A 13,842-nucleotide genomic window follows, 5' to 3' on the forward strand; every position below is an offset into this window, starting at 1 on the left:
GCCTCCCAGATTAAAACCATTTTTTTGCCTCAGCCTCCTGATTAGCTGGGACTACAGGCATATGACACTACAGGCCTGGCTAATTTTCATATTTTTAGTAGAAACAGAGTTTTGCCATGTTGGCCAGGATGGTCTCGAACTTCTGGCCTCAAATGATCTGCCCGGCTCAGCCTCCCAAAGTGCTGGGATTACATGAGTGAACCACCATGCTGGACCTTCATGTGATTTTAAATAATTATATACAATAATAAATGCTAATGTTAACCTTTTCAGTTATATTTTTATATACATCATGATTTATTCACTAAAATGTCAATGTTCTCCTTGCAGAACTGTGTTATAAATGCAGAAATTGTACCTAGATTGAGAAGCTGCAGCTTGGCACATAAAAAACACAAAATAAATGTAATTATTTGATTTTGTTTTGAAGAATTTAATACATAAAGATAAGTGTGAAAAAAGAGAAGTACATAAATACAATGTGTACAGATCTCAGTATACATTCCCAGTTGAACACTACAAACTTTCCAGAAACTCATTTCTACCTATTTCTAGGTACTACACCTTCCAAAAGTGACTTCTGTTCTAACTTCTTATTTATCTATTTTCAATTCTTTGCTCATTTTTGAACTTTTTGATATAAACGAAATCATACAGTATTTTAACTCTTTCATCTGGCTTTCTTTGCCCCGCATTATGTATAAGAGATTCATTTGTATTAATATTGTTATGTATAATTATAGTTGATTATTATCACTGCATTGTAGACCATATTGTGAATATGCCACAATTTACTTACCTTTTCAGCTGAAAGGCATTTGTGTAATTTCAACTTTAGGGCCACAGTAAATAGCCCTGCTATGAGCATTTTTTACGTGACTTCAGTAAAAATATATACACATTTCTTTTGAGTGTATACCCGGAAGAGGAATTTTTGAGTCACATAGTAGACATACGTTTGCTTTACGAGAAACTGCAAAACTGCTTTTCAAAATGATTTTGCCAGTGAACAGAACTACCAGCCTTGTACAAAAGACTTTATTACTCCCCAATCTATACAACACTTGGTATCACCTATCATTTACATAGTGGTTAGTGTGAAGTTGTATAGCATTGTGCTTTTATGTCTTATTTGCTTGATGACTAAGGAAATGAAAATTTTTTCGTATGTTTATTAGACCTATTGGTGTCTCCTTTTGCTTCATGCCTAGTTAACTCTCTGGCATCATTATTTCTATTTTTATTATTATTGTTACTACAGTTTAGTCATGCAAACTCTTACATTGAAAGTAACCAAGATCAGCCGGGCACGGTGGCTCACGCCTGTCATCCCAGCACTTTAGGAGGCAGAGGGGGGCAGATCACAAGGTCAGGAGATCGAGACCATCCTGGCTAACACAGTGAAACCCTGTCTCTACTAAAAATACAAAAAAATTAGCCAGGCGTGGTGGTGGGTTCCTGTAGTCCCAGCTACTCAGGAGGCTGAGGCAAGAGAATGGTGTGAACTCGGGAGGTGGAGCTTGCAGTGAGCCAAGATCGCACCACTGCACTCCAGCCTGGGCAACAGAGCGAGACTCTGTCTCAAAAAAAATAAAATAAAATAAAATAAATTAGGAGCCAAGATCATCAGTTAATCTTATGGAAATGATAATGCTGATATACAATGTATATATTCTTTTTTTGAGATGGAGTCTTTCTCTGTTGCCCAGGCTGGAGTGCAATGGCGTGATCTCGGCTCACAGCAACCTCTGCCTTCCGGGATTCTGCCACTAAGCACAGCTATTTTTTTGTATTTTTTTTAGTAGAGATGGGGTTTCATTATGCTGGTCAGGCTGGTCTCGAACTCCTGACCTCAGGTGATCCACCCTCCTCGGCCTCCCAAAAGCTGAGATTACAGGTATGAGCCACTGCGCCTGGCTACAATGTATATATTCTTACAAAGTTTAAACAATATTTGTATATTCAGGTCATGCTTGGTGTTTTGACACATAGTTACACATTTCTAGTATGGGTTACATGCAAAGTCTTTTTGTTATATACAAAAAAGGACATTTTGCCCAGTCCACTAGGTTTAAATACCATTTCTAGACCAGCACCTGAAAACATTTATCCAGTTTGATTTCTCTTCTAAATAGATTTTAACTCCATTTACCTACTTGACATCTTTAAGTGAATGCCTAGTAGACATCTTCAACTTAACACGACACAAACAGAATTATTGGTTTCTTCTACAGATCTACTCCTTCACAAATCTCATGACTGCAAATGGAGGCCACTATTCAGTTAATTACACAAACCAAAAAGCTAAGTGTCTTTCCTAATTCCTATTATCCATTAGCAAGCTCTGTTAGTTCTATCTTCAAAATAAATCTGAAATTGGATGATGCCTCACCTACTTCACTACTGCCAACCTAATTCAAATGACCTACTTTTCCTAGACTTGAGATATAGCTTCTTCTTTGCTCTTTCTGATTCCACTATTACATCTCCCACTCTCTGCCCCACAGAGAAACCAGGGTGTGTAAACCTCCTAGCCTTACATGAACTCCTATAGGTGTCCAAGCCTGAAGATCTACAAGGGAGAAAAACAAGAGTGAGAACGGGTAAACAGATTGTAAGGAAGGCAGAAGAATGGGACTCCTTACAGATGGCTCCCTTTAACAGTAGAATAAAATCTGAAATATATGCAATGTCCTATTACACTCTACATTATTTAGCTTTTTTCAAGCCCCATCTACTTCCTAGAACCTCGAGTACTCAAAGGTCTGTCATGATTCCAGCTATGTGAATCTAGAACTCTGTGTGTGGTCATTAAGGTGTCTTGGCTCATCTAAGTCATGTATAACTTCTGCAGTTACATTCATTATTGGAGCTTGCTTAGTGTCTATTCAGACAACCACTGAATCAGTGATATTATTTGGTAGAGAAAGTGCTGTTTTCTAAAATTTTTAACTAGGTGTAGACAATAAGTTACTAATTTGTACATTCTTTCTCAATAAATTTGGAAAATTCTGTTTAATAATGAAATTAATACTGTTTAGTAAATAAAATTAATTTCATTCATTTTGATCTATACTTAAGTAAATTTAAAAAATATACTAATATCAAATTCTATTATTTCATATGTCAATCACTTATTTGTAAGACTAAAATATATATTAGATATATGTGTGTGTGTATATATATGTCTGTGTGTATGTAAATTTTATATATACATAAAACTTAAAAAACTTTCAAGACCTGCCTAAGTCACTTAATGTCTCTGAAACACAGCATCTCTTGTGTTTATTTTGGTCTTATTTATTTTTTTCTTTTTTTGAGACAAGTTCTCACTTTGTTGCCCAGGTTGGAATGTAGTAGCACTGCCCCAGTTGACTGGAGTCTGAACCTCCTGGGCTCAAGCTATTCTCCTACCTCAGCCCCCAAGTAGCTGGGATCACAGACGTGTGCCACCACATCTAGCTAATTATTTTTTCTTTCTTTCTTCTTTTTTTTTTTTTTTTTTTGGTAGAGGCGGGGTCTCTCTATGTTGCCAGGGCTAGTCTTGAACTCCTGAGTTCAAACCATCCTTCTGCTTTGGCCTCTCAAAGTGCTGGGGTTACAGGTGTGAACCACCACACCCATTCTGGTCTTGTTTTTCCTTCTTGTTTGTGTTGATCTCTTCTTTTATTTGTAAAACTAGAGCTTTGTACACAGGATAAATAGCTATATCATTTTTGGCTGAGAGTCAATATGTAAAATCCTGTAACTTTTCACCGTAAGTACCTACAACAGTGTGTATATTAGTTTTGTATTACTGTGTTACAAACTACCACTCATTTAGTGCCTTAAAATAGCAAACCACTGTGAATTCCATGGTTACTGGGGTTGGAAGCCCAGGTTCAGATGATTGCATACTCTTTTCAGTATCCCACAGATTGAAATCACAGTACTGACTGGGCTACGGTTCTTTGTGGAGCTAGGGACTCTTTCAAATACGTGTGCTTTTGGCGGAGTTTAGTTCCTTCTGATTGTGGGACTGAGGCCTCCATTTTTTGCTGGCTGAAGTCTAGGTGTCACTTTAGGCTCCCAGAAGCCACCCACAGCTTTTTTCCGTGTATGTTCCTCCAAACGCATTCTCACACATTGAGTCTCTTCAACTTCCCCTTTAAAGCCTCACCTAATTGGGCTAGGATGGTCTTTTGGTTCATTCAAAACTCATTACCGGAGTGATGCCCTATCACAGTCACAGGCTCTGACCACACTCAGAGCGGGAAGTTTTATAAGGGGTACACCACGGAAGGCAGGTTTTTGGGCCGTCTTGTGATGCTGGCTGCTAACCTTATGTACTTACATTCTACTTATTATAGTGGGCAAAGGACTCTATCTCTGGGAACCCTGCAAATGTGGATTTCATTTCTCTGATACAGGCAAACAGCTAAAACAAGACGGGTCTGCTTCGTGTTGCCTCTTTCATTTTATCTACTCTAAATTATCCTAAATACTTATCTAACTAAAGAAGCCTAGATCATTAAAACATTAGAGCTGCAAATGAAATTGAGGCGTTCCATCCTGGCTTCCCTATTTTAGGTAGGTAGGATTCAGAACATGTAGAAATTTCAAAATATAGGAAAGGCATTCAAAAGATTCCGGGGAGCCATAAAAAGGCAAAAGTCTATTATATCTCACAAAGTGCCACTTTCTCGTTTCTGTGATGCTTGGGGGAGGCGATTTTCTCAAGGCAACTATGGGAAACGCAAGATCAGACACAGCTATCTTCCATCCTCTGCTGCTTCTATGAGGTCTTTTAAGTTCAAAAGAAATTTCAGCTTCTAAAGGCATTTCTCAAGTTCTATGTTAGTTTCACATTTTTTTCTGAGGTTTGTCTTTTGCTAGTTCTTAATATTTCCTGAAATGAAGCTGAGGCTTGCTTCTCTTTTGGGGGAGTGGCGGGGACGTGGAGGAGGGTATAAGCATAGTTCTTGTTGGTAAATATTTTGTGTGTTCCAAAATATATATATGTTACCTAATTTTTAAGTTCAGGGTTGTGTGTGTCTCCTTTCAATTAGGTTGTTAATTTTATATTCAGACACTGTAATTTTATTGTTTTCTTATTGACTAGTGGAATCTGTTCAAAAATCTCTCTTATGTTAACATGTTTGTCATTTCCACTTGTATTTCTAACAATTTTGTTTTCAGTCTTTTATGATCATTTTATTTTTTTATATGGATGTTTGAAATTGTCACAATTTCTTAGACAGTTAAATAAACCTCACACTAATAATCTTGGATGTGGCTTAAAGTCTACGTGGTCAGATATAAATATATCTACTCTGAATTTTTTAACTGTCATTTTCCACCTTTTATTTTCATTCTTTACAAACATCCTTTTAAACAGCATATGGTAGTATTAAAAAATAAACCTATCTAAGTTGTCAATATTTTCAATAGTGTATTTAGTTCAAAACACTTATTTTGATTATTAATAAACTTAGGACAATTTTGTGTTTTACATTTGTCCCGTTTCATTTTTTTTTTTTTAATTTTAAACATTTGTGTTTCTAGGAATGATTTTCTTCACCTAGTCTTTTGAAACTTATATTTCTTTCATTCTGTTAACTATTTTTCTTTAAAATTAACATAATTTATTAACACATTAGAAAGTCTAATGAAAATCAATGTTCTCAGATTGTTTTTCTTCAAAAGATTACCCAAAAAATACACAGGCACTTTTTTTTTTTTTCTTTTTATTTTATTTTGAAACAGCATCTTGCTCTATCACTCTGGCTGGAGTGCAGTGGCGTCATCTTGGCTCACTGCAACCTCTGCCTCCCGGGTTCAAGCAATTTTCCTGCCTCAGCCTCCCAAGTAGCTGAGACACAGGTGCCTACCACCACGCCTGACTAAATTTTTTGTATATTTAGTAGAGACAAGGTTTCATCATGTTGGTCAGGCTGGTCTCCAACTCCTGACCTCAAACGATCTGCCTGCCTCGGTCTCCCAAAGTGCTGGGATTATAGGCATGAGCCGCTGCAGCTGGTCAAATATACACATTCTTTAGGGGATTTCAATCTCCCTCCTATTTCCTGGACTTACATGCAGTTGATGTTCTCAATTTTAGTCTTTTTAAAAAATTCGCAGACTAGACATTATTATAGAGACAATGTATTTACATTACTTTACAGCTTTTCTTATTCCTTTGCTCACCTTTCCTCTTGTATCACAGATTTTTCACGCAGGGTCCTTTGTTGTTGATGCTGCTTTCTTTCTCTTTCTCCTCCTCCTTCTTCTTCAGGAAGTGTGTCCTTCAGAACTAGGAGGTTAGTGGCTGGTAAACTCTAGAAGTTTTTGTTGTTCTGAAATGTTCTTACTTTATCTTCATTCCTTTAACCTCAACAAGTACTTTGATTATAAAATTTTTTAGTTCACAAATATTTTCTCTCAATATAGATATTTAGATTAGTCAAGATAAACATTCATGTTTTCTACCTTTTCCATTGGTGATGTTCACATCTTAATGACCCCTATTTAAAATTCGCTGCTTGTTGGTTTCAACACCTATGTTACTTATGGTCTTCTCGCAATATTTTTCTACTGTGGATCATCCTCTTGGTATTATAGCTAAGCTATTCTTTGCCTAACTCAATATCTCAAAATATTTATTTGTAGAAGTTTCAGAATTTTGGATTAGATATGCAGGTGTTTTGTCTATTTTGAGTTAAATTCTGTATATCTTGTGAGGTATAAATCAAAGTTTACTATTTCTTTTTGCTTATGAATATCTAATTTTACTAGCACTATTCTTGAAAATAATAAACTTTCCTTTGTTGAATGATGCTCACATCTTTGTCAAAACTTAGTTGACTCAATTTGTGAGTTTGTTTCTGGGTTCTCTAATCTGTTCAATTGACTTGTATTTCTGTTATTTGGTAAGTATATTTTGCATTCACACCAGCAATGAATGAGAATTGCTCCACATGTTCATCAGCATTTGGTATTTGTCAGTGTTTTGGATTTAAGCCATTCTAATAGGTGTGTTTGAGTTTCACATTGTGTTTGTTTTGACTTGCAATTCTCTAATGACATATAATGTTGAATACCGATGCATATGCTTATTTTCCATCTGTAAAATTTTAAGTAAAGTTTCTGGTCAGAACTTTCACCCATTTTTAGTTGTGTTGTTTATTTTCTGATTATCAGGTTTTAAGAGTTCTTGTATTTTTTTATAGAAATCATGTATTAGATATGTCCAAATGCATCACCTTTGTCAAAAATTATTTTATTCTATTACTGCATCTGTTTTCTGAGCTCCTGGTTCATTAAGCCTTTCCTCTATTTATTTTACCAATACCATATTGTCTTAATTACTGTAGCTTTATAATAAGTCTTGAATTCAGGTAATGTCAGTCTTCTAACTTTGTTTTCCTTTTCAGTATTGTGTTGGCTATTTGAGGTCTTTTGCCTTTCCATATTAACTTCAGAATCAGTTGGTTGATATACACAAGGAAACTTGTGGTTTTGTTGGTATTGCATTGAATTTACAGATCAAGTCTCCCTCTTTTGTGTGTGTGTGTGTGTGTGTGTGTGTGTTTATTATACTTTAAGTTCTAGGGTACATGTGCATAACGTGCATAATCGTCAGGTTGTTACATATGTATCACTTGTGCCATGTTTGTGTTGCTGCACCCATCACTCCGTCAGCACCCATCAATTCATTATTTTATACATATATAACTCCCCCAATGCCACCCTTCCCCCCTCCCCCCTCCCCCATGATAGGCCCAGTGTGTGATGTTTCCCCTTCCCCGATCCAGTGAGCTCATTTGTTCAGTTCCCACCCTATGAGTGAGAACATCGGTGTTTTGGTTTTCTCTTCTTGTGATAGGTTGCCTAAGAATGATGGTTTCCAGCTGCATCCCATGTCCTAACAAATTGGACGTCTAACTCACACTTTTTTATGGCTGCATAGTATTCCATGGTGTAATGTGCCAATTTCTTAATCCAGTCTGTCACGAGATGTACATTTGGGTTGATCCAAGTCTTTGCTATTGTGAATAGTGGCGCAATAAACATACATGTGCATGTGTCTTTGTAGTAAGTAATAATTTTATAATCCTTATGGTATATACCAGTATGGGATGGCTGGTCATATGTACATCTAGTTCTAGATCCTTGAGGAATGCCATAACTGTTCCATAAGGTTTGGGAACTATTTACAATCCCACCAACAGTGTAAAAAGTGTCCTATTTTTCCACTCCTACTCCAACAACTGTGTTTCCTGACTCTTAATGATTGCCATTCTAACTGGTGTGAGGATGGGTAGTCTCAAATTGTGGTTTTTGTATTGCATTTCTCTGATGGCGAGTGACCTTTGATGAGTCATTTTTCATGTGTCCTGTTGGCTGTATGAATGTCTTCTTTTGAGAAATTCTGTTCATATCCTTTCCCCACTTTTTGATGGGTGTTGTTTGTTTTTTTTTCTTGTATTATTTGTGTGAGTTCTTTGTAGATTCTGGTATAACCTTTGTCAGATGAGTAGATTGCAAAAATTTTCTCCCAATTCTGTAGGTTGCCTGTTCCACTCTGATGGTAGTTTCCCTTTGCTGTGCAGAAGCTCTTTAGTTTAATCAGAATCCCATTTGTCAATTTTTGCTTTTGCTGCCCGTTGCTTTTGGTGTTTTAACATGAAGTCCTTGCCATGCCTATGTCCTGAATGGTACTACCTAGATTTCTTCTAGTGTTTTATGGTATTAGGTCTAAACATTTATAGTCTCTAATCCATCTTGAATTAATCTTCATATAAGGAGTAAGGAAAGGTATCCAGTTCAGCTTTCTACTTATGGCTAGCCAATTTTGCAGCACCATTTATAAATAGGGAATCCTTTCCCCATTTCTTGTTTCTCTCAGGTTTGTCAAAGATCAGATGGCTGTAGATGTGTGGGTATTTATTTCTGAAGGACTTCTGTTTCTGTTCCATTGGTCTATATCTCTGTTTGGTACCAGTACATGCATTTGGTTACTGTAGCACTTGTATATAGTTTGAAGCAGGTAGCGTGAGCCCAGCTTTGTCCCTTTTGACTTAGGATGTCTTTGGCAATGTGGCATCTTTTGGTTTCCATATGAACTTTAAAGCAGTTTTTTCCAATTCTGTGAAGAAACTCCATTGGTAAGCTTGATGGAGATGGCATGAATCTATAAATAACCTTGGGCAAGTATGGGCCATTTTCACGATATTGGATTCTTCCTATCCATGAGCATGGTATCTTCTTCCATTTGGTTTGTGTCCTCATTTATTTCACGGAGCAGTGGTTTGTAGTTCTCCCTTGAGAGGTCCTTTACATCACCTTGTAAGTTGATTCCTAGTATTTTATCTCTTTGGAAAGCAATTGGTGATGCGAAGTTCATTCATAGTTGAGCTCTCCCTGTTTGTCTGTGTACTGTGTATTAGTAGAATGCTTGTGATTTTTGCACATTATTTTGTATCCTGAGACTTTGCGAGAGTGCTTATCAGCTTAAGGAGATTTTGGGCTGAGACAATGGGGTTTCCCTAAATATACAATCATGTCATCTGCAAACAGGGACAATTGACTTCCCTTCTTTTCCATAACTGAGGATACCCTTTATTCTTTCTCTGCCTGAATTGCCCTAGGCCCAGAACTTCCAACACTGATGTGATAGGAGTGGTGAGAGAAGGGCCACCCCCCTGTCTGTCCTGTCTTGTGCCAGTTTTCAAAGGATTTTTCCCAGTTTGCCCATTCAGTATATATTAGTCTGTGGGTTTGTCATAAATAGCTCTTATTATTTGAGGTACGTTCCATCAATAACCGAACTTATTGAGCGTTTTAGCATGAAGGGCTGTTGAATTTTGTCAATTATCACTTCATGTATTTAGGTCTTTTGAAAAAAATTGTATCAAAGTTTTATAGTTTCCCTCCTGTAGATGTTTAACATACTTTGTTAGATTTATAGCAAAATATTTCTTTTTTGTGTGCTAATTTTATCCACTGTGTGGTCATAGAGTTGCTCATAATATTTATTTATTATGTTTTTAATATCTCACGATGAGTCGTAATAGCCCCTCTTTCATTTCTAATATTAATCATTTGTGTTTTTTAAAATTTTCTTGGTTAGACTTGCTAGGTATTTTTAAATGTTATTGATCTTCTCAAAGATCCAGTTTGTGATTTTATTGATTATCTTTGTGCTTGTTTTTAATTACATTGATTTCTGTTCTTATTTTTTAATTATTTCTTTCCTTCTGTTTATTTAGATTTAATTTGTTCTTCTTATACTAGTTTCCTAAGTTGGAAATTTATGGTATTGATTTTAGATCTCTCTTCTTCTCTAATGTACACATTCAATGCCATATATTTCCCTCAAGCACGGCTTCCACTGCAACCCACAAATTATGAGAAGTTATAATTTCACTTCTATTTCCAAATGAATTTTTAAAATTTCAGAGAGATTGGAAGTGAACCAAGCACTTGGTACTACATTAGTTATCTCTTCTATCATAACAAATCACTTAAAACTTAGCAGTTTGAATAATAAACATTTAGTATTGTATGCTTTCTAGGGGTCATGAAACTGGGAACTACTCAGCCAGATGGTTTGGTATCAGAATCTCTCAAAATATTTCAGTTTAGCTGTCAGACTGGAATACAGTCATCTCAAGGCTCAATTTGAGCTAGAGAATCCTCTTCCAGGTTTAGTCAGATGGTTTTTGATAGTTAAGAAGATGTTTTCTTTGATGAGAAAACAACCTCATCTGACTCATGATCACACTAGAGACTATGCAGTTCATAGGGGAAGGGAAAAAAGAGACAACCTGAACACAGGAGTAATCAGTCAAAGAGTTAAGTCCCTTTGTGGGCTGACATCAACAGTTTCCTGGTGAGTCACTACTGAAATGCACTTTATGCATTTATGCAAATATATTTATGCATTTGTGACTGAGAGATCTATTTCCCTAGCAATCAAAGACTGCTGAGCATGGTGGGTCTTAGTCAGCTTCTCAATTATCTTCAAACCTTACAGAAATGGGTATGAACATCAAAACTCCAAATCTGCTCAGCTATTGGAAAGTAGAAGTGCATAGCTCATAACTGGATAAAGGAATTTATCCAATTCCATCCTTAGACATTAAATAGAGTAGAATCTTGAGAATATTCACAACTTTAGATTGGTTATAAAAAATATTAAATTATCCCCAAATGTTATGCTTTTGGCCCAAGTGATAATTGACACTAGAGGAGGGTCTCCCCATAACTTCTTGTGCTCCTTGTAAGCCCCTGTTATTCACAAGACAGGCTGACGTGGAGATGTTGTATACACAAAAAGGAAGAAATAAACCAATGGGGAAAACATTTGAATAAATTAAGCTATGTGTAGTTATTCAGATGATTAATTAAAAATGGCAAAAAAAAAAGCAGTGACCATTAAAATGGTAATGTTTTAATATAAGATATTAGGTGGTGTGACTGTTCTACCAACTCCTCAGATAGTAAAGGATTGTGACAAATTTAATCAACTTATCCCAGCCCTAATGAATTTACCAAAAAAAAAAAAAAATCTTAGGAGGATGATGCAATAGAAGTATCTATAGATCCTCTATAACCAGTGCCAATTAATACACTATGAGGTAAAAAGTGTATTCTGATTCTGATTATAGAATTGTCCACATTCTCTTGGCACAACCCCAAGAAAAGGACCTGAAATTGTTTGTTCTATAAGTAAAATGCAGTTGGCATAGTGGAGGAATTTTATGGGTATTACTGGACACTGGTGTACAATGTGATACCACACAAAAAGCTGTTTATTGAAAGGTAAAGGCAATGTAATTGTTAGGGGGATCAGATGATAATATAACTGTAGAAGGATTAAACAGTAAAATAAACAGTAAAACTATGCTTCAAAATAGGAGCTAATAAATAAAAGTTATAATGGTTTTTATATACTGATATAATTTGGATGTGTGTCCTTGCTCAAATCTCATAATGAAATGCAATCTCCAGTGTTGAAAGTGGGGTCTGGTGGGAGATGATCGGACCATGGGGGCAGAATTCTCATGAATCACCATCCCACTTGGTACTGCACTCAAGATAGTGAGTTCTCTGGCCTCATACCTTGTCTACACCATCCCTGCACAGAGTTCCTGACCTGGGGCAGTAAAGAATGTCACTTTCTAACAGGTCTGGGAGCTCCAAGTTTATCCTGGGACCTCACAAGCAGAGAATCTCTCAACTCACAAGTATTTGAGGATACAAACACATGACTGGGCTCGGCATTTTTTCCCCCAAAGTGCTAGAATTACAGGCGTGAGCCACCACACCGGCCCTGGGCTCGGCTTTAAAGGTCTTACCTGAAATTCCTTGTGGAACAGAGTTCCATCAAAGCCAATTCAAAAGGCCTATGTAGAAATAACCATTCTTGCTGCACTTCATGCAAATAATCAGGCCAAGTATAACAATAAAGTTTATACTACAATTAACACACACGGTCCTATCATGATTTATTTTTACCAAAAAATAAGGACTAGAGAAAGGAATTGTGCTCCAAAGCTTATCATACTTTTGTCATTAAAATGTCTCATTAATTGTTTTTAAGCTTTTGCCTACATTTTAGACTAACCCTGCCTGTTCCTGTGAATTAAGTGGTAATCTCCTGAAGCTTGGAAGAAACAGAAAGGGATGAGTAATGTAAAAATCTGGATCAATATGCTAGTTCTGGGCAATTATCCTGCAAATTCTGCCAGGTAATGAAAGTGAGTAGGATGCCCACAACCTGGAGGTTTCTTTGTTTGGGAAAATGAAACCAAGAAACTTCATAGAACCCCGCAAAGGGAAATTCTATATCTTGGCAAGTAAAATTTTAGATGGAAATTGTCTACTACACCACACTTGTGGGAATTGCTATACTCAGTCTGCTATTTACAACAGGGTTATACATGGTAGCACCTCCTAAGTGAAATATTGGACAGAGAGCCTGTCTTTTTTTAATATTTGGACACTGTATACTCAATACTATAACTCAAATTGTTTCCTCCAGCCTAGAAGCAAACAAACTCCAAACGGTGCTGCAAACTGAATCACGCATGGACACACCATTCAGCAGGAAGTAGCCAGAAAGAGTTGTCGCCCAAAATCCCCTAACAGCAGTTAAGGTGACATCTCCACAGGAGGAATATTATATTATTAAACTCCCCACTCTTTAAAACAAACAAAACAAACAAACAAACAAAAAAAAACAAAAACAATAAAAAAGATAGTTCTCATGAGATTTGGTCATTTAAAAGTGTGTAGCAGCAGGGTGGTAGCAGAGCGCGGTGGCTCACGCCTGTAATCTCACCACTCTGGGAGGCTGAGGCTGGCAGATTGCTTGAGGTCAGGAGTTTGAGACCAGTCAGGCCAATATGGTGAAACCCCCCCTCTACTAAAAATACAAAAAAATTAGCCAGGCGTGGTGGCATGTGCCTATACTTCTAGCTACTCAGGAGGCTGAGGCAGGGGAATTGCTTGAACCAGGGAGGTGAAAGTTGCAGTGAGCTGAGATTGCGCCACTGCACTCCAGCCTGGGCGACAGAACACGACTCAAGTCTCAAAAAAAAAAAAAAAAAGTGTGTAGCACACCACCCCCAACATCACTTTCTTGCTCCCACTCTTGCCATGGGTAGTGCCTGCTCCTATTTTGCCTTCCACCATGAGTAAAAGCTCCTTGAGGCCTCCCCAGAAGCCAACAATGTTGGTGCCATGCTTGTACAGCCTGCAGAATCGTGAGCCAATTAAACCTCATTCTTTATAAATTACCCAGCCTCAGGTATTTCTCTATAGCAATGTAAGCATGTACTCTTACACATATCCATA

Source organism: Rhinopithecus bieti, unplaced genomic scaffold, assembly GCF_001698545.2.
Source record: "Rhinopithecus bieti isolate Rb0 unplaced genomic scaffold, ASM169854v2 scaffold_9996, whole genome shotgun sequence".
NCBI lineage: Eukaryota > Metazoa > Chordata > Mammalia > Primates > Cercopithecidae > Rhinopithecus > Rhinopithecus bieti.